General features: G+C 44.7%; 1 long non-coding RNA gene and 1 pseudogene across 2 annotated transcripts in view; one reads left to right on the plus strand and one right to left on the minus strand.

Annotated features, from left to right (window-relative positions):
- LOC146690078 (uncharacterized) overlaps positions 1 to 21,857 on the minus strand; it is a 67,724-nt gene that overhangs the window by 4,172 nt on the left and 41,695 nt on the right. The gene's annotated exons all lie outside the window — the stretch shown is intronic.
- On the plus strand, positions 1,133 to 2,354 carry LOC146690079 (trace amine-associated receptor 13c-like; annotated as a pseudogene). The gene is made up of 2 exons (XR_014915598.1): positions 1,133 to 1,375; positions 1,541 to 2,354. The product of XR_014915598.1 is annotated as a trace amine-associated receptor 13c-like (transcript).

Below are 21,857 nucleotides of genomic sequence, written 5' to 3' on the forward strand. Positions count from 1 at the left end.
TAAATGCAACAAACGATACAAAAGTATTGTTCTACCTGTTTTTCAGGTAGTTGTTTACATTATATAATTTATTGTGTTCTGTATACGTCACTACAATGTGATTTGGAAAATGTCTAAATATACCGACAACAGGCACTTCCGCGGCAATCTCTTCAATCGGAGGACCCTTCACGTCAATTCCCGACGCGAGGGGGGTACCTGCGCGTTCATAAGTGCAGCAGAGGGAGCCTGACCATGCGTCACACGTTTGACGAGTTGGGAGTGAGAACGTGTTGGAACAGTCCATGTTGGGGTGTGTGGGGTCTTTGAGGGTGGAGGCAGCTCTCCTCTGGACTCTGCAATGGTAGATGCTCTGGAGAGAGGGCAGCGTACTTCTGGTGATCTTCTCTGCAGTTGTTATGACTCTCTGCAGGCATTTGCGGTCAATGTCAGTAGTGCTGCTGTACCATGCAGTGATGCAGCTGGTCAGTGTGGGCTCCACAATACAGCTGTAGAACCTGCTGAGGATTTTGGCCGACATGCAGAATTTCCTCTGCCTCCTCACGTATTACAGCCGCTGCTGAGCCTTCTTGACTTTCAAGATAAAGACCCTATAACGATACACATAAGGCCCACCAATCACACAAACACCTATGTGCAAGCACGTGCCTACAATGGGAAGAAAAAACTCAATTTAATTCGAAAAAACCTCCAGTAGAACTAGGCTCGGGGAGGGGCAGCCGTATTGTAAACTCCCGAATCTCCTCTGAACCCTCACAAAGCAAACAGAGAGGCAGCACATTATAACTTCTTAGCCAGTTTTAGGGCTTTGTCACCCTGGTTGCAGTGACCTTCCAGCTCTCAGAGGACCTTCAGAGCAGGTCAAGGGAGCCGATTAGGTCCAACTGTCAAGCCTTAACCACTCAGCCTTCCCTTTCAGGATAAATGACAGTTTGCCATCGTCCACTCAATGGTACTCACCTAATATTCATATCACTGGACTATGGAAGTAAGTAAGAACACGTGGGGGGGAAAAGCACCACAGAAAAGCCCCAGTGGACCAGAAATTGAGAACTGTTTTACTATGAGGTGACAGTATGCTGTCACACAGTATATTACAGGAATAGAAAAACCACACCAGCAACAACAACAGAGGTGTGGAAGAAGGAGGGGAGGATGAATATAAAGACGACAGACACATTTTAGTTCAGTTTGCCGTTCTTCCAGCAGTGATGGAGGAAACTGAACTCTGCTTTCAACAACTCTTTAACACCTCCTGCATGAGGCCCAGGCGTCCACACTTTGAGATCATGCTGACTTATATTTTGCTGTCCTTCATTTCTCTGCTTACTGTGATTCTTAACCTGTTGGTCATCATCTCCGTCTCACATTTCAGGTAGAAAGATATCAAACTGAATTGATCTCAAGCAGTAAGAAAGACATTTCTTTTCACAGATAGTATTTCTTTTCTTTTTAAGCCTCTGCACTATATACTTAAATTTGAATAGCACTTGATAGAGCAAGCTAAATATAAAATATTGTGTTTTCTCTCCCTATTCAGGCAGCTCCACAGCCCCACCAACCTCCTGCTCCTTTCTCTGGCTGTCGCTGATTTCTGTGTGGGCCTCCTCTTGTTCTTCCAAATTGTGCTGATAGATGGCTGCTGGTTCCTCGGTGACATCATGTGCACTCTGTATCAATACCTAGCATATGTCATCACCTCGGCCTCCATAGGAACCATGGTGATCATATTTGTTGATCGATATTTGGCTATTTGTTACCCTCTGCATTACTCCACCAAGATCACACAACAAAGAGTTAAAATTGTTGTCTGTTTGTGTTGGATCTGTTCTGTCATCTTTCAAAGTCTGATTCTGATGGATAACCTGGAGCAACCAGGCAGGTATAACTCTTGCATTGGAGAGTGTGTCTTTGTCATTAATTACATCGCAGGACTTGTTGATGTTACTTTTTCCTTTATTGTTCCCTTTACTGTGATTGTAGTTTTGTATCTGAGAGTGTTTGTGGTGGCTGTGTCTCAGGCTCGTGCCATGAGGTCTCAGCTTGCAGTCACTCACCAGCGATCAGTAACAGTAACTGCAAAGAAATCGGAGCTGAAAGCAGCCTGGACTCTTGGTATTGTTGTTGTTGTGTTTCTTATATGTATGTGTCCATATTACTGTGTGGCTCTCACAGGCCAAGACAGCTTGCCAAGTGCTTCATCACTGACATTTGTTCTATGCTTAGCCTAATTTAACTCATGTCTGAACCCCATTATATATGTCTTTTTCTACCCCTGGTTCAGAAAATCTATAAAAGTCATTGTTACTCTTCAGATACTGCAGCCTGACTCTTCTAAAGTCACCATGCGTTAGACCAAGATTTTGAAACTCTTCATCACACACAAACAAACACACACACACACACATGCGCACACACACACACACACACATGCACGCGCGCGCGCACACAAACACACACACAAATAAATAAACTACTCACAACTAATAAAGTACTCATTGGTTTTCTTATATGTTTTGAAAAGACCCAAAGCCGAAGTCCTTTACAATGACAGCTGCATTTTTTCTTGTTGATGATTCTTTAAATAATAGATGAAGTAATGTGAACAGAGTGGAAAAAAGCCTTTGTAGTGCATATGTAGTATGTCTTTACATTTTTATGTTAGGCTAACAAACATAGAGTACTGTTCATTTTCACTTGTTTGCCCAAAGCACAAAATGTTTAATTAATGTGTAGTTAACACATTTTTACTCTTTTACTGTGCACTATTTTTTGTAGTCACCGTAGAAAAAAATGTATGCACATATAAGTAGTGTGTTGCTGCGTTGTGTCTGACAGTGAAAAGCAAAAAGATAGACCTCCAAGCAAATAACTTGCCCACTCCAGCTCCCATAACGAAATATAAACAGGTGGGACAAGAGTTAGCTCAGCCCACTACAACTTCCAAGCTTGCAGGACTTATCTGTTCATGCTAACATTAGCAGTGCCTATACACATCCGTGGCAGACATTCAATTCAGTTTTATTTATATAGCACCAAATCACAACAGCAGTCACCTCAAGACACTTTATATTGTACAGTAGACCCTACAATAATAGATACAGAGAAAAACCCAACAATCACATGACCCCCTATCAGAGATGGGCAGTAATGCGTTACTTGTAACGCGTTACTGTAATCTGATTACTTTTTTCAAGTAACGAGTAAAGTAAGGGATTACTATTGCAAAAACGGTAATTAGATTACCGTTACTTTCCCGTAGGAATGCTGCCTCACTGCATTACTAAAACCGTGATTTTTTGCGAGAATGTCTCACGACAGTGACGTAAGCGAGTGCGCCGTTAGTGACAACAGCTGTGTGCAGATCAACAATGGATCACATATCGATTGTGGGAGAGAGTATGAGCGTGCAGCGTTTAAAGCGTGGAAGTACTGACCTTATTTTGAGTTTGATTCCATAAAAAGTGACAAAAACATTAGCGTCCAACGTGCATGGGAAGAAAACTTCTTTTTACAGCGAAAACCCCCCCTAAACTTCCAAGCAAGCACTGAGTGCGCAACGACATAATGGGAAATTCACAGAGAAACTCGTGGATTCTTCAACTGACCGCGGCACACCTGCACCAGGGTAAACCTCCGCCTACGCCAGTCCTGCTTTACAGGTGAAAATAGAGCAACAGGACCGCTGAGTCTTTGACTTTATTTATTTTCTGCTGTGTTTTACTTGCATCTATTTGAAAGAGTGAGTGTAAACACAAAAAATATTTTATTTTATGTGCTGGAATGTGTAGAAAATAGGTTTAAATGTTAAACTAATTTATTCAAGTCAGAGAATGTTGCATATAATTAAATTTTTGCTTGATGCATAAAGTTAAAAGATTAAAACTGATAAAACAAGTTAAAAAAAAGAGACTTTTCCATTTGATTACATTTTGTATGATGGATTATGCAGAAAAAGTAGAATTGGGCTGAAAGATCTATCACTTTATCACCTCTTCAGGTTGTAAATCGTGTTTTTAAAAAGTAACTAAGTAACTAAGTAATTAATTACTTTTGAAAATAAGTAATCAGTAAAGTAACGGGATTACTTTTTGGGGGAGGTAATCAGTAATTAGTTACTGATTACTTTTTTCAAGTAACTTGACCAACACTGCCCCCTATGAGCAAGCACTTTGGCGACAGTTGGAAGGAAAAACTCCCTTTTAACAGGAAAAAACCTCCAGCAGAACCAGGCTCAGGGAGGGGCGGGGCCATCTGCTGTGATTGGTTGGGGTGAGAGAAGGAAGACAGGATAAAGACATGCTGTGGAAGAGAGACACAGATTAATAACAGGTATGATTCAATGCAAAGAGATCTATTAATACATAGTGAGTGAGAAAGGTGACTGGAAAGGAAAAACTCAATGCGTCATGGGAATCCCCGGCAGCCTACGTCTATTTAAATACTCTAGGAACAACAAGTAGGCCTGCAGAGCGAGAGCGAAGTGCTCTAATAGAGTGATATAGTACAATAAGGTCATTAAGATAAGATGGGGCCTGATTATGTAAGACCTTGTATGTGAGGAGCAGGATTTTGAATTAACTGAAGGCTTTTCAGTGAGTTTTTAGGACATCCTGATAATAATGAATTACAGTCGTCCAGCCTGGAAGTAATAAATGCATGAACTAGTTTTTCAGCGTCACTAAGAGACAGGATATTTTAGAGATGTTGCACAAATGGAAGAAAGCAGTCTTACATATTTGTTTAATATATGCGTTGAAGGACATGTCCTGGTCAAAAATGACTCCAAGGTTCCTCACAGTGTTACTGGAGGCCAAGGTAATGCCATCCAGAGTAAGAATCTGCTTAGATACCATATTTCTAAGCTTTTCAGGGCCGAGTACAATAACCTCAGTTTGATCTGAATTAAGAAGCAGAAAGTTAGCGGCCATCCAGGTCTTTATGTCTTTAAGACATTCCTGCAGTTTAACTCATTGGTGTGTGTTATCTGGCTTCATGGACAGATAGAGCTGGGTGTCATCTGCATAGCAGTGTAAATGTATGCTATGTCTTCTAATGATACTGCCTAAGGAAAGCATGTATAATGTAAACAGAATTGGTCCTAGCACTGAACCCTGTGGAACTCCATAATTAACCTCAGTGTGTGAAGAGGACTCTCCATTTACATGACAAACTGGAGTCTAATAGATAGATATGATACAAACCACTGCAGCACAGTACCTGTAATACCTACAGCATGTTCTAATCGCTCTAATAGGATATTATGGTCGACAGTATCGAACGCTGCACTGAGGTCTAGCAGGACAAGCACAGAGATGAGTCCACTGTCAGAGGCCATAAGAAGATCATTTGTAACCTTCACTAAAGCTGTTTCTGTGCTGTGATGAGCTCTGAAACCTGACTGAAACTCTTCAAATAAGCCATTCCTCTGCAGATGATCTGTTAGGTGTTTGACAACTACTCTTTCAAGGATGTTTGATATGAAAGGAAGGTTGGAGATTGGCCTATAATTAGCTAAGACTGCTGGGTCTAGAGATGCTTTTTGAGTAAAGGTTTAACTACAGCCAGCTTGAAGGCCTGTGGTACATAGCTGATTATTAGCGATAGATTGATCATATTTAAGGTCGAAGAATTAATTAATGGCAGGATTTCTTTGAGCAGTTTTGTAGGAATGGTGTAACCATATCACCTACGCATTGTCACATGACCCACGTCAGCTGATTTGAGGCCCCTCTCCTGATTTGCTCCTTCCACGTCGTGGCAAGTATGAAAACTGGCTGTGGAGGGATACTTTCGGGTTCGACCTCTTCTGTGGCTGTAAGCTGATGGCGTTTAGAACGGCGTTGGAAAACAAAGCGTTTTCTCCCCTCCATTCGTCTATAAAATTGTATCACCTCAGCAGTAAGTGTCCTTAACATCTACCAAAAGCAACCTTTTAGTTGTCAGTAACGAGTCGATCGTTTCCGCGATTAAAAAATTACTTTGTTCGGCGGCGTTCTCACCGCAAGTAGAACTCCGGTTCGAAAACTGTTTTTTTTTTAACACTTTTATTTATTTAAGCACTTAAATGGGTTTTCTATGAAACAAATTGCAATTGACTGATTATTGTTATGTGTTGCCTTGAATTCGGCTATGCTGTCTGTTAGACAGTTGTTTTTCTTTAATGTTGTTTCTGTATTTGTTTGTAGTGAACGCTACTGGAATGTATGGATTAAGTTACGTAGCCAAGATGATTAATAATTTAACTGTTGTACATTTGTGACTGATGATGATGATGATAATTCATGATTCGTATTGTTGCATAGACTTGCAGAAAAATGTATTTGTTTACCGGTAAACTGAATTGAACTTGATGTGCTAATGCAGTGGTCCCCTACCCCCGGGCCTCGAACCGGTACCGGTCCGTGAGTCGTTTGGTACCGGGCCGAGAGAGTTGAGGCTCATGTGTGAAATGTATAGTTTTCAGGGTTTTTATCGGTTTTCAGCGTTATTTTGTTATCGTTTTTATCGTTAACTCGGTTTTCCTGGGTTTTTTCACGTGTGTTATGAATAAATCTTCTTTTTTTCGGTACCGGTACTAGTTTTATTTTGTTGTATTTATCCGCGACACCTTAAAGGCCGGTCCGTGAAAATATTGTCGGGCATAAACCGGTCCGTGGTGCAAAAAAGGTTGGAGACCGCTGTGCTAATGGACATTTTTCTGGCCTACAGGTCAGGGTTTTTTTTCCCACCTTGAATTGATCTTCTTCATATTGAAGTGGCGAGCCGGATGGGCCATTCTTTTTTCCCCTCTTTTCCCCCACTTTGCAGTCTTTGGATTACGGACATATTTCCCCATTACATGAAGCTGGACCCTAAGGAGGAATTCCTTAAAAGCAAACTTTAAAAAAGAAACTTTAACAAAGGACCAAAAGGACACTTAACAAAAGGACTCTTGCACAGAAAAAAATCACAGAATTAATTTATTAATTAATTGTGGGCATTTATTTATGTTGTGTGTTGTTTTAATTATTTTGTTCCATCTCCCCTTTCCCCCATTTATTCAATATATTTTTGTTTTTTCCTCAACAAGATATTGCAGTCTCTGGTCTCGTCATTCACACCATCTAGGCTGCATAAAGAACTATTTCTTCTGCGCGTCAGTCAGTAAACTCTCCCATTGCAATAAAACTAGCCCTTAAATAACTTTGCGTTACAATGGGGTCTAAAAGACACGTTGATGGTTTGGAGGAAGTAATTATTGAAGTTAACTCAGAAAGATCAATTGGAGAGAAAGAGTCTAACTTAACATCAATGGTACTAAGAGTAGCTGTAGATAATATTACATCTGTGGGATGATTATTGGTAAGTTTTTCTCTAATGATAAAAATGTTATTTGTGAAGAAGTTCATGAAGTCATTACTAGTTAACGTTAAAGGGATGGTTGGCTCAACAGAGCTCTGACTGTTTGTCAGCCTGGCTACAGAGCTGAAGAGAAACCTGGGGTTGTTCTTATTTTCTTCAATCAGTGATGAATAGTAAGATGTTCCGGCTTTGCGGAGGGCTTTCTTATAAAGCAACAAACTATTTCTCCAGGCTAAATGATGATCCTCTAAGTTTGTGACACGTCATTTCCTCTCCAGCTTACGAGTCATCTGCTTTAGGCTACGTGTTTGAGAATTATACCACGGAGTCAGGTACTTCTGATTTGAGGCCTTAGTTTTCACAGGAGCTACAGTATCCAGAGTCGTACGTAGTGAGGAGGTAAAAATTATTAACAAGATAATCGACCTCTGTTGGGGTAGCGTTCAGATAGCTGCTCTGCTCTGTGTTGGTACAGGGCATTGAAGATGATAACAGTGGGTGGATTATATTCTTAAACTTAGTTACAGCGCTTTCAGAAAGACATCTACTTTGATAAAGTCTACTCTCCACCGCTGTGTAATCAATTATTGTAAATGTAAATGTTATCAGGAAATGATCAGACAGGAGAGGGTTTTCAGGAAACACTGTTAAATGTTCAGTTTCTATGCCATATGTTAAAACAAGATCTAGAGTGTGATTAAAGTGGTGGGTGGGTTCTTTTACATTTTGAGAGAAGCCAATTGAGTCTAATAACAGATTAAATGCCATGTTGAGGCTGTCATTTTTAGCATCTACATGGATGTTAAAATCACCCACAATAATTATTTTATCTGAGCTCAGAACTAAATTAGATAAAAAGTCTGCGAAATCAGAGAGAAACTCTGTGTAAGGCCCAGGTGGACGATAGATGATAACAAGTAAGACTGGTTTCTGAGTTTTACAACTTGGGTGGACGAGGCATCAGGCTTTCAAATGAATTAAAAGTCTGTCTGGGTCTTTGGTTGATTAATAGGCTGGTGTGAAAAATTGCTGCCACACCGCCCCCTCGGCCAGTGCTTTGAGATTTCTGGTAGTTAGAATGACTCGGGGGTGTTGATTCATTTAAACTAACATAATCATCCTGCCTCAACCAGGTTTCTGTAAGGCAGAGTGAATCGATTTGTTGATCAATTATTAAGTCATGTACTGACAGAGACTTGGAGGAGAGAGACCTAATATTTAATAATCCACATTTCACTGTTTTACTCTTTGGTTAAGATGTGGATACTGTATTGTTCTTTCTTTGTGATTTTTTAAGTTTAAGTTGTTTATTGGTGGTTTTTATTTTGTCTTTTGTCTGTTTGGGAGCTGAAGAATTTAAGAAGATGGCGCCGGTGAGGTCGGCTGCCGTCACGACCGCTCCGACCACTTTTTCTTTGTCTTTGCTTTTTAAGTTAGTTTTCAGCGTTTCTAAATCGGCAAAATCATCACCATTGGTTACATTAGGTATGACAGTGACACTCTTGTTTCTATTGGTATACAATGTACTCACAATTCGAAGTTTTTAACTCCGGATCCGAGCTGGCCGAGTGAGATCTTGAGGGAGAACAAAGGGAAGCAGCGGCGGCCTAGAGGGAAGCGAGCCGGCGTCAGGAACAGGCTGAGAGCTCGTGCACACCGCACACCTCTGCCTAGCATCCTGCTCGCCAACGTCCAGTCACTGGAGAACAAGCTTGACGACCTCAGGGCCAGGATAAAGTTCCAGAGAGACATTCGGGACTGCAATCTCCTCTGCTTCACCGAGACATGGCTGAACCCAGCGGTGCCGGACCACGCCATCCAGCCGGCCGAGTTCTTCTCGGTTCACCGCATGGACAGGACACGGGACTCGGGGAAGTCAAGGGGAGGCGGCGTGTGTTTAATGGTGAACAACAACTGGTGCAACAGTGCGAACGTTGTTCCTCTCACACGCTCCTGCACACCAAATCTGGAACTACTGTCCATCATGTGTCGTCCCTTTTATCTACCTCGGGAATTTACATCGGTCATTATAAGTGCCGTTTATATTCCACCACAAGCGGACACGGTCACCGCCTTATGCGAGCTGCATGAGGCACTCACACAGCACCAGACACAACACCGGGACGCTGCGCTTATTGTGACGGGGGACTTTAATAGCGCCAACCTCAAACGCGCAGCGCCGAACTTTTATCAACACATCACCTGCCCCACCAGAGGTGAAAGGACACTGGACCACTGCTACACTACGGTCAAGGATGGCTACAAGGCACAATCCCGCCCTCCGTTTGGCAAATCTGATCACGCCGCCATCTTCCTCATGCCAAAATACAAACAAAGGCTGAAACAGGAAGTTCCGGTTCAGAGGAAGGTCGCGCGCTGGACGGATCAATCAGTGGCCGCGTTACAGGACGCACTCGATGACGCAGACTGGGGCATGTTCAGAAACAGCTCCGATGATGATGTCAACGTGTTTACGGAAGCGGTTGTGGGATTCATCGGGAAACTAGCGGATGATACCGTGGAGACAAAGACTATCACAACGTTTCCCAACCAGAAGCCGTGGGTGGATAAAACCATCCGCGACGCTCTGAGATCCCGCACCGCTGCCTACAACACGGGACTCACGACGGGGGACATGGACCCGTACAAAGCCGCGTCATATAACGTGCGGAGGGCGGTAAAAGAGGCGAAGCAGCGCTACGGGAGGAAACTAGAGTCACAACTCCAACAGAGTGACTCTAGGAGCCTGTGGCGGGGAGTAAGGACAATAACGGACTATAAAGCACCAACAACCGGTATGACGAACGCGGCCGTGACTCTGGCAGACGAGCTGAACACTTTCTATGCTCGCTTCGAGGCTGCAGCTAAGGACTCCAACGATGCTAGTGCTAGCGGCGCTAACGGCTGCAGACAGGAAGATACTGCCAGCACCGGAAACGTGCTCGTCATCTCCGAGCATGAAGTAAGGAGAGCCTTCAAGAGAGTGAACACCAGGAAAGCAGCAGGACCAGATGGCATCCCAGGTCGTATCCTAAGAGACTGCGCATACCAGCTAGCTCCTGTGTTCACGGAGATATTCAACATCTCTTTATCTCAGTCGGTGATCCCCACATGCTTCAAAGAGTCCATCATTGTTCCTGTCCCGAAGAAACCCCACCCTGCTTCTCTCAATGACTATCGCCCTGTAGCCCTCACCTCAGTAGTGATGAAGTGTTTTGAACACCTGGTCAGAGACTTCATCATTTCTTCACTACCAGACACACTGGACCCACTACAGTTCGCTTACCGTCCAAATCGTTCCACAGACGATGCCATCTCTCATCTCCTCCACACATCACTCACTCACTTGGACATTAGAAGGGGGAATTATGTTAAAATGCTCTTCATAGACTACAGCTCTGCATTTAACACCATAATTCCCTCCACACTCACCACCAAGCTGGAGCATCTGGGACTCAGCTCATCTATGTGTCAGTGGATCTCCAACTTCCTAACTGGCAGACCACAGGCAGTAAGGATGGGCGGACATGTCTCAGCCTCCACCACTCTCAGCACTGGAGCCCCCCAGGGGTGTGTTCTGAGCCCCCTGCTGTACTCTCTGTACACATATGACTGCGTGGCCACTACCAGCTCCACCACCATCATCAAGTTTGCTGACGACACCGTCGTGGTGGGCCTGATCTCTGATAACAACGAGACGGCCTACCTGAAGGAGATTAGGAATCTGGAGAACTGGTGCCAGAGGAACAACCTCCTTCTAAACGTCAGTAAGACAAAGGAGCTGATAGTGGACTTCAGCACTAAGCAGGAGAGGAACTACCAGACCCCCGTCATCAACGAGTGCCCAGTGGAGAGAGTGGACAGCTTCAAATACCTCGGAGTTCACATCACGCAGGACCTGTCATGGTCCTGTCACATCAACTCCGTGGTGAAAAAGGCTCGTCAGCGTCTCTACCACCTCAGACGCTTGAGAGACTTCCAACTGCCCTCCAAGGTGCTCAGGAACTTTTACTCGTGCACCATAGAGAGCATCCTGACGGGAAACATCTTAACCTGGTTCGGGAACAGCACCATGCAGGACAGACGAGCTCTACAGAGGGTTGTGCGATCAGCTGAGCGCACCATCCGCTCCGAGCTCCCTGACCTGCACTCAATCTACAGCAGGCGGTGCTGGACCAAGGCCAGGAAGATCGTGAAGGACCTCAGCCATCCCAACAACAGACTGTTCTCTCTGCTGAGGTCAGGAAAGCAATTCCGCTCCCTGAAGACCAACACAGAGAGACTGAGGAGGAGCTTCTTCCCGCAGGCGATACGGTCTCTCAGTCACAATCACACCACCACACAGTACTGACCCACACATATAGTTCTTACACACACACTGGACATTCTGGACATTGTTTTCACTTCATCACTTAAATCACTGCTGCTGTTATTGTGTATATATTTATTTATACTTCTTGTGTATTTTGTTCATACATTCTTATATAGTTCTATATTGTGTATTTTGTTGTACAGTTATTTTATTTTCAATTTAATTTATATATTTTATCTTATTCTTTCCCAGTGTGTTGTACAGTTATTTCATTTTTAACCTTAATTTATATTTTATTCTTTCCTAGTTAAATTTACCCTTTTTAATTTTTCATATTTATTTCCTATCTTATTCATAGCCTTTTCCTTTTTTGTTTTCTTTAGGTCACGAGCAGTTGTCCAAGTATTTCACTACATATCGTACTGTGTATGACTGTGTACGTGACAAATAAAAATTTGAATTTGAATTTGAATTTGAATTTGACACAGTCTCTATGGAGATGGGTTTTGGGGGGGTAGCAGGAGGAGAGAAGCTGCAGAGAGGCGTGTAAGACTGCAACTCTGCTTCCTGGTCCCAAATAATAAATAAATTTTAATAAATTTGTCCATATTTCTAGAAATGAGAGCTGCTCCATCCAAAGTGGGATGGATGCCGTCTCTCCTAACAAGACCAGGTTTCCTCCAGAAGGTTTGCCAATTATCTATGAAGCCCACATCATTTCTGGGACACCACTCAGACAGCCAGCAATTTAAGGAGAACATGCGGCTAAACATGTCACTCCTGGTCTGATTGGGGAGGGGACCAGAGAAAACTACAGAGTCCCACATTGTTTTGGCAAAGTTACACACCGATTCAATATTGATTTTAGTAACCTCCGATTGGCGTAACCGGGTGTCATTAGTGCCGACGTGAATTATGATTTTACTGAATTTACGTTTACCCTTAGCCAGCAGTTTTAAATTTCCCTCAATGTCGCCTGCTCTGGCCCCTGGAAGACAATTGACTATGGTTGCCGGTAGGGATGGGTATTGATAAGATTTTCATGATTCCGATTTCATTTTCGATTCTGTTTAACGATTCGATTCTTTATCGATTCTCTTATCGTTTCTTTTTAAAAAAGGAGAACACTAAGGTTGATTAGCTTAGAACTTTGTTTTATATCTTCTCTTTGAACAAGATAGAAATTTAGGAGTAACATGGCCTTACAAACCCAGCAGTGAGATCTTAAGAGATCCAGCCTACGGCTCTTCAATGGGGTGTCACAGGGTCCCCAGGAAAAAAAATTGTAAATGTAAAATAATAAAATAAATATTCTTCTGTAGCAATAACAAAGTATAACATAAATTATTCTGTAGCAATTACACAACTGTCATGGTCCTGAGTCTGAGGACTCAGTGTTTTGTGTTTCCTTATGCTTTTGTTCATTCCGAGTATGTATTCTGTTGTGATTTTGCCATTTGTTAGGTTTCTGTTCTTTGCCTGCCGGCTCCCACTTCTCTGTGTTCCCTCTGTCTGTCCATGGTGTTATTGTGTCTACTTATGAGTCCGCCTGTCAAGTTCAGTGTCCTGTCTGGTTCTCTGTCTGTTAGTTTCCTGCTTTATTGTAAAGGTCTCTGTCTGATGTGAGTGTGTTCAGTTTACGTTTCCCCTGTCCCGTCAGCTCTGATTCCTCCCAGCCGTGTTGCCCTCCTGTCTCTCATCCCCTGATTGCTGGTGTGTTTATTTAAGCCCTGTGTGTTCTCCTGCCTGTTGCCGGTTCGTCTGTGTTACTCCGTATCAGTCTGTGTTACCCTGTGTTCCACAGTGTCCTGTTCCTCATCTGCGTCTCTCTGCTTCTCATCCCTTTGTCGTATGCTCCCAGGTCTGTTATTTTTAGTTCTCCCAGTTTAGGTGTCTTCAGTTATTTGTCATGCCCCACTGCTTGTTTGCCACTAGACCTTGTAAATAAACTTCACTAGCATTTTCATCCACTGCCTGCATCTTGGGTCCTCCGTGTCTTCATCCTCGCCAGCTGCAGCCTCCGTGTCTTCACCCACGCCGTCGCCTGGTCCAGCTCCAGCATCATCAGCTTCGCCTGGTCCAGCCTCTGCTTCACCCACGCCGTCGCCTGGTCCAGATTCAGCATCATCAGCGTCGCCTGGCCCAGCCTCTGCTTCAGCCTCGCCTGGCCCAGCCTCCGCTTCAGCCTCGTCTGGTCCAGCCTCCGTCTCACCTGGTGCTGCAGGGGCCACGCAGCCGTCAGGTCCCCAACTGCCGCCTCAACTTTGTCGGTCATCTGCCAGGCCGCATGTTGGGCGTCTTCGCCACCATGGCCCAGAACTGTTTCCACGCCGCTGTTGCCGTCCGCACGGTCGGCCCCCGGAACTGTTTCCACGCCGCTGTTGCCGTCCGCACGGTCGGCCCCCGGAACTGTTTCCACGCCACTGCCTACTGCGTGGCCGGCCTCTAGACCTGCCCCACTGCCGCTGCCTTTTACGCGGTCGGCCCCCGGAACTATGCTGTTTTGGCCTCCGGCGCCGTCGGCCTCCGGGTCGGCCCCCCGAACTTGTCCGTCTGGGCCTTTTTGGACTCTGTCCCTGCCTACAATTAAACACATTCACTTACCAAAAATCGGGGCATCTGCTGTGGCAGCCTTTGACCACAAACTTAGTCACTGCTCGGTGACATTCGTCTATCCTGGCAAACGTGCAAACGTTAGCGCTACTGCTGGGTTGAGATTCACGAGTCTGGAGCGGAATGAAAAATACGACATTCATTTAAGGTTATCACGTGTTTTGTGAGCAAATGCTTTTGCATATTCGTAGTGTTTCCTCCCTTAAATGAAATATCTACTTTGCAAGTATTGCAAGTTGCCCTGTTGTCATCCGTTCTCGTAAAGTATAACCAAACTTTTGAGCATTTGAGCCGCTTAGGCGCCGTGTTTCCTGCCAGGTAAATGACGCTCCGCAACGTGGTCACGTCATTCCGGTCGACTGGAATCGATAAGGGAATCGTTTGCAAAAATGGCAAACAATTCTAAGGAATTGAAACAGTGGGAACCGGTTCTCAACAAGAACCGGGTTTCGATACCCATCCCTAGTTGCTGGTGTCTCTAGCTTCACATGTCCAATTCAGTAATCCTGACCTCCAGAGCTGCAAATATGCTACATTTGTTACAAGTATCGTTACTGCTAAAGGAGGCCGAGGAGTAACTAAACATCTGACACAATGAGGAAGAAAGTGCAGGAGGGACAGGTGAAGTAGCCATGCTGCTCACGAGTCGGCTACGAGCTAAGCTAAGCTAGTGAAACAGTACAGAGACAATGGAAATGGAAAATTGTACTTAGTAGTCAGTATAAGCTTTTAATGATATAATGATAGAATACTGCATGATGACCTTTTCCTTGCTTAGAACTGATTGCTTTTTTCATTGTTTAGAACTGATTGTTCTTTATAAAACGTGTTCTGATATTTTTATCTGAATCTTCCCACAGCGATAGTAAGAAGTTGAACAAGCAGTTCTGACCTCGCACACACACACACACACAATCACATACGCATATGCTCACGTATTAACATTCCACTGAACAAATGTTTTCATTTTTCTTGTGTATTAATAAAGACAAGTGCAAGAACAGAGCGCGCACTTCACAGGGCCTCCACTCTGATGTGAGCACTCTGTGACCGCCCTTGCAAGTAAAATCTGCAGCGTGTGTGTCTCCACTCTCTGACTTTCAGCTGAAGAAGTGTCTCTTGAAATAAATCTCATGACAGACAGTGAGTAAATACTTTGGCTATAAATTAGGTAGTGAGTACACGGAAAGTGTGCTTCGGATGAAGCACGTTAAGATTATATGAAAAAAGAATGTATTTAAAAGTTTTTTAATTAAATTGCTAAGCAGATAAGCTACTCAGAAACACCCACTGGCTGTATCCCAATTCAGGGTCTGCAGCCTTAAAGGCCGCATTTTAAGGCCAATTACTTCACAGCGACGCGACGAAGGCTGTCCCAATTCAAAGGCTGCTCGAAATGCGGCCCTCAAATGTGTCCTTCATTTCATTGAGTTGTAAGGATGTGGCGGTGTAGACTTCGTGGCCCAACATATCCCAGAATGCATAGTGCGGCAGTGGGTGTGGATAATTTTGCCGGAAAAAAAAACAGCGGAAGAGGGGCGGCTGAAGAGTAAACTTTTAAAAGTAAGTACTGAATATTATGTTACTTATTTATGTGCGAATGTTTAATAACGAAGAACATTAAAACATTACTGTTGGCCACATGTCGGAAAAGTTATGTGACATTACCGATGTTTGTACTAACTTGGTTTTAAAGCCTTTAAAAAAAATAAGCGACGGCATTCTCTAAAATTTTTGATAAAAACGGAAGCTTCGAGATTGGCCTATAATTGGTAGGGTCTTTCTGATCAAAATTACTTTTTTTTAGAACGGGGTGCACTACCGCATGTTAAAAGGCAGTCGGGACACAGTCCACTAACAATGATAAATTCATTAAGAATAAGATGCAAGGCCCAATTTCCTCAAAACCTTCCTTGATAATTCGGGATGGAAGGATATCGTGCACAGAGTTTGAGTTTCTCAGTTGTTCAATTATTCCCGAGTGGGGAGTGATAACAGCTCAAAGTGAGAAAAGGTGGACATGCATCCTAAAACCAGAACAGGATTCAGCACAAGAGAGTGAGAGTGTGAAGCCTTCAGTAATAAAACCTTTCCACTAAAATGATTAAGAAATTGCTCACAGAGAGCCTGAGAGGCTAAGCTCGAAGAGTCCGGACAGGGATTTATCACTGAATTAAAAATTGTGAATAACATTCGGGGATTGTGGCTATTAGTCTCAATAATGTTTGATAGGAAAGCTGCTTTAGCTGCCTTTACAGAGTTCTGGTAGAGAAAGCGGCTCCTACAAAGAATGTCATAGGATATCTGAAGCCTGTCTTTTTTCCACCTCCTTTCAGATTGACGGCAGGCACGACGTAAGGCTCGTATAGTGTCATTTAGCCATGGTTTATGAGAAGTTCTGGGACGTTTCATCTTTATAGGGGCCACAGTATCTAAGATGGAACAACAGGTGGATAGCATAGCATTGGCAAAATCATCAACCAATGGAGGTGTGTAACAGTTTGTATCAGTGAAGTCTGGATCAAAAAAGGCAAAGTTTAGAAAGGCCGTAATGAAGTTAGCCACTGTCTCAGAGTTAATGATACGTACAGGGCGATGACAGCCTTTAGAATTTAAATCAATTGCACATAGCTCAACATCAAACACAACCAAAAAATGGTCAGAAATATCAGCATTATCAATGTCCATAGTACAAATATCCAAAGCATATGAGAGGACCAAATCCAAGGTATGACCTTTAAGATGAGTTGGTTCCCTGACCCACTGTGTAAGGTTAAAAGAGTCAATTAGGGCAAGAAAATCCTTGGCTAGGGGGTCATCAGCACAACAAATATGTATGTTAAAATCTCCAGTGATAAGAGCTTGATCATAACTTAATAAAAATGAACCTAAGAAGTCAGCAAATTCACAAATAAAATACCTATTATATTTAGGTGGTCGATAAATCACAGCACATAGAATCGTTGGGGGTCCGGCAAGCTCCAAAAGTTGAACCTCAAAACTAGAATAGGTAGGAGAAGGCAGTTGCCGAACTTTAAGTTTGTTTTTAAAAACAGAGGCCACGCCTCCACCTCTTCCCGAGGGCCTCGGTGAACTGAAGAATGCACAGTCCGGGGGTAGTAGCTCTGAAAAAGAAGAGGACTCACCAGGACGAATCCAAGTTTCAGTCAATAACAGAGCATCAAGCCAAGAGGTGAGGAAGAGGTCATTTAAGATGAAGGTTTTATTCACCAGCGATCTTGCGTTTAATAAGGCCATCCGAGAGATCGGCATCGTATCTCTGCTGGAAGCACGTCTTAGCTGGCTTAAATGCCTGAGCCGTACACCATCACTGGGTGACCCAATCCAAACACGAACAGGCAGAGAGACTACCGGAGAAACTGGACAGGCTTGTTTACCGACCGGACAGATCCAGCGATGGTTGAGCAGCCTGAAGGATGATGGATCCCGAGCAGATGGAAGTCGTATAATCCCCGCGGTGGTGAGGGAATTAGCTGCAGCTGATGCTTTAAGGTAAGCCTTTAAGCGAACCTGAAACCCACTCCGTTTGCCCCTCTTCCTATAGCGCTTCTTAGGCGGGTAGCAGAGAGGGGAACTGTATGAACCAGTAGAATAAATGATACGTGGAAAGATACATCTCCAAAATTCCAGCCTTGATCCAACCCAGCATAGGGGGGAAATGAAGATTTAACAAAGTATCCCGGTCATAGGTGATTAATGCATAACCTCTCAATTTTAAATACACGTAGACACTGAGGGCTATCAGGAGGGGCTATGTGCTTACCTGCTGCTCTCTGGCAGGTAGCTCCATGCCCTCCTGGGTTTGAAATGCACCTTAGAACACACATGCATCAACACTACATATGAGCGGGCGGAGGGAGGTTTGGAGTCTTCTCTCACCCCCGTTCTCTGTGACCTGCTGGAGCGGGGGGGCTAGGAGGAGGAGTTGGCCGTCCGACTGGGGTCTGGAGTGTGGGGCCTCCCTGCTGCTGCGGAGTCGGGGCGGTCTGCTTCTCCCCACCGCAGGGAAAAGGGTAACACTACCTGGGTTTGGGTGCAGTTTCCCCCTCCAGGGGCAAGGGTACCTAGACCCGGAGCTTAGAGTACGCTTGGGTACTGTGATTGTGTGTACAGTGTCTCTCTATGTCTGTCTCCACGTTGGTTGAGTGTGGAGTAAGTGCATATGAGAGCATGAGGGTGAGAATGGATGTCTGTATCTGTGTGTGCCTGTATGTCTGTGTCTATATGTCAGGTTGGGTACCAAACACCACCTCTCTGGGGACATCTCAGGCCCTCCAAGGTTTGGAGGCCTATCTCCCCCACCACTCCCCCTGCCAGTGGCAGACGCCCTCAGACATCGGTGCGTTGGTGGTTCTTTGTGTCTGGGGATGGGCGTCCAGGTACACACCGGCTCACTCCTGGTGGCTGCTTATCGGGGCCTGGAGCCTGGGGCTCGCTCGGGCCACTTCGGGGGTGGGGTGCCCTCAGCCTCTCGGCCTGGGGCTCGGTCACTCTGGCACAGCTGGCTGCCGGTGGAGCTCACGGGCACGTCACTGCAACCCCCCCTGGCTTCTGCTCCGCAGCTGCTGAGTGACCCCTCATCTGGGACTCTCCTCAGCTCTTTCTGGGATAGTGGCGCGGCTGCCCCTCTGTTGGTCTTCCTTGGTCTCTTGTGTTCTGGGGGCCTCTGGATGTCTGGAGTCTTGATCTCCTCCATACCTGCTTCATGCCCTGGAGGACGGGGCTGTGGCCCGTAATTATACATAATTATAATAAAGGTCAATCAAATGGACCAATATGGCAAGGCCATGATGATCCACTTGGTAAAATAAATCCGCTTGGCATCTTTTTTGGCCTTAAGACAACAATTCTGATGGCTAAAGATCCAAACGGGACAACAACAAAAAAAACAAAACAAAAAAAAAGATTCATCATCTGAATCTCAGAAGAGTTAGTTAATTATAGTTGAAAGAAGGGGTCTTCACAAGATGACAGAAAAAGGAGTTTCCAGCAATAACAGCCAGCCCACCTCCACGTCCAGAAAGTTGTGGTGTGGTCAGACAAATACAATCTGCAGGGCACAGTTGATTAAAATGAGCAAATTCCATACTTCGCTACCAGGTTTAAGTTAGGAACATAAAATCCAGGTTATTCCTAATAAAAAGATCATTAAGAACAAATGCCTTGTTTGAGATTGAACACTTTAATAGGGTCATCTTAATTGGCGAGGCTGAAACATCTCTGGTTGGGGCTCAGGGGCCTGGTGCAGGTTTGCCCTGCACACTCCCGAGGACTTGCCGTGGGACAGTAAGACGGTCACTAACATGGGCTGGGAAAACTGGTCTCAAACACGGCATCCTTATGAAACTCGTGAGGAGAAGCCATGCGTTCAGCTAGAAGTCTGTTTTAGCTAAAACATCCAATGTTGGGAGCCACAAGCAGGATGCTAAATCAGCGTTATTCCTAAATTTCCATAATCTCACTCAGATGCCCACTACCTTGCTTCCTCCAGTGACTTTTTGTCGGGGAATGGTGGCTTTGGTTTCTCACACACAGCTGATTGCCCAAGTGGTGGAGGGAAGCCTCCAAAGTGTTTCCCATATTTATCCATCGACTTTATTGCTGATTTGATCTGAAATAAGGTGTTTCGATCATAAACGTAGGTAGCTATAATGTCATCCACAGAGAGCAGAAGAATAGGTAATACAACACAAAACAGAAGAATAGAGACCCTGACAGCAGCATTGCCGAACAAGGGCGCCATCTTGTCTTGTATCTTGAGAAGACTTTTGAATTGATTGCACATCAGGGAGACAGGATCAAGGTTACCATGGTGTATTAGATGTGTGTTGGTGTATTAGATGTGTGTGAGTGTCTGTCTGCAGTCATCTGTAAAGTCTTTGTTGTGGAGTCTGACAGCAGTTGGAAGGAAAGACCTGTGTAATCTGTCTTTCCCACATCGTGGGTTCCGCAGCCTGCCACTGCAGGAGCAGCTCAGTGCTGTCAGAGTCTCCTGCATGGGGTGAGAGTTGTTGTTGTCCAACACGGATTACAGCTTAGCCACCATTCTCCTGTCACTCACCACCTCCACTGGGTCCAGAGGGCATCCTAGAACAGATCTGGCCCTCCGGATCAGCCTGTTAAGTCTCTTTCTGTCCCCAGCAGAGATGCTGCCGCCCCAGCAGACCACTTCACTCCAAAACACCTGAGTCTCTGCAGCAAGTAAAGCCTGCTCTGCCCTTTCCTGTAGTGGGCGTCCGAATTGTGAGTCCAGTCCAGTTTATTGTTCAGATGAACACCAAGGTACCTGTAGCTGTCCACAGTCTCAATGTCCATACCTTGAATGTTTAGTGGTTCCTTGGAGGATGTTTGTGCCTGTGGAAGTCTATCACCAGCTCCTTGGTTTTACTAGTGTTGATCTGCAGGTAGTTCAGCTGGCACCAGTCCACAAAGTCATGGGTCAGTTCTCTGTACTCCCGATCGTCCCCGACTATTGCAGAGTTGTAAGAGAACTTCTGCAGGAACCACTGGGTGGAGTTGTGGGAGAAGTCTGCAGTGTAGATGGTGAAGAGGAATGGAGCCAGAACCGTTCCCTGTGGGGCCCCCGTACTGCAGACGACCCTGTGCGACACACAGCCCTGAGTTCTCACATACTGTGGTTGGTTTTTGAGGTGTCCAGTATCCATGCTGTGAGGTGATGGTCCACTCCTGAGTTCTCCAGCTTGTCCTTCAGGACTGTGGGAAGAATGGTGTTAAAGGCACTGGAGAAATCAAAACACATGATTCTCACAGTGCTCCCGGCGGTCTCCAGGTGAGAGAGGGAACGATGCACGAGGTGAATGACGGCATTATCCACTCCAATTGCAGTCTTCATCAGGTGGGATGTAAGAGCCACCGTAGCTGCAGCAAAAAGAGTGCTGCAGTGGTTATTATTATATTTGCATGCTTCCAGCTCCCGTTTCAGCTCGGTGACAGCTCGTAATTTTCCACTCCCCTCTTTCTCGCTCACAGACACATAACGGGTATGTCAGTCCATTCTCCTTGCAGCACAGAATACACTGCCCATGAGGCTACATTCTTTACGGCTGTGCATGTAACACTCTGCCTGTTGCCTTCATATTAAATCATTTAAAAAAAAATATTATACACACACATATATATATATATATATATATATATATATATATATATATATATATATATATATATATATATATATACACACATATATATGACTGATTGGCGTCAAGATGGCGGCGCACACAGTTGCAGCAGCTCGATGTACCACTGGTCGGTGTGGTGTTTGGTTATCTTTGTACGTTTTGTGTTTTGTTTTGTGTGCGATCAGTCAAGCGAATAACATCTTCAGCAGACATGATCTTCTTAAGATCGGAGTGAGTTACCGTGTGAGCGTGACCATGGAATTTATCCACTCACACAAAATACCAGAGGAAGTAGCGAGGAGACCGGGTGCTCCTTGGATTACTATCCCGGCGGGAGGAAGACGCAGACGGCGACGAGAGAGAAGGAGGAAGCGAGGATGCCGGGCTGGCGTGCTAACCAGGCTAAGGAGGAAGCCTTTTAGACC

Source organism: Copadichromis virginalis, linkage group LG16 (assembly GCF_057382275.1).
Source record: "Copadichromis virginalis isolate Kocher_CV1m ecotype Utaka linkage group LG16, C_Virginalis_male_GT1.1, whole genome shotgun sequence".
In the NCBI taxonomy this organism is placed as follows: domain Eukaryota; kingdom Metazoa; phylum Chordata; class Actinopteri; order Cichliformes; family Cichlidae; genus Copadichromis; species Copadichromis virginalis.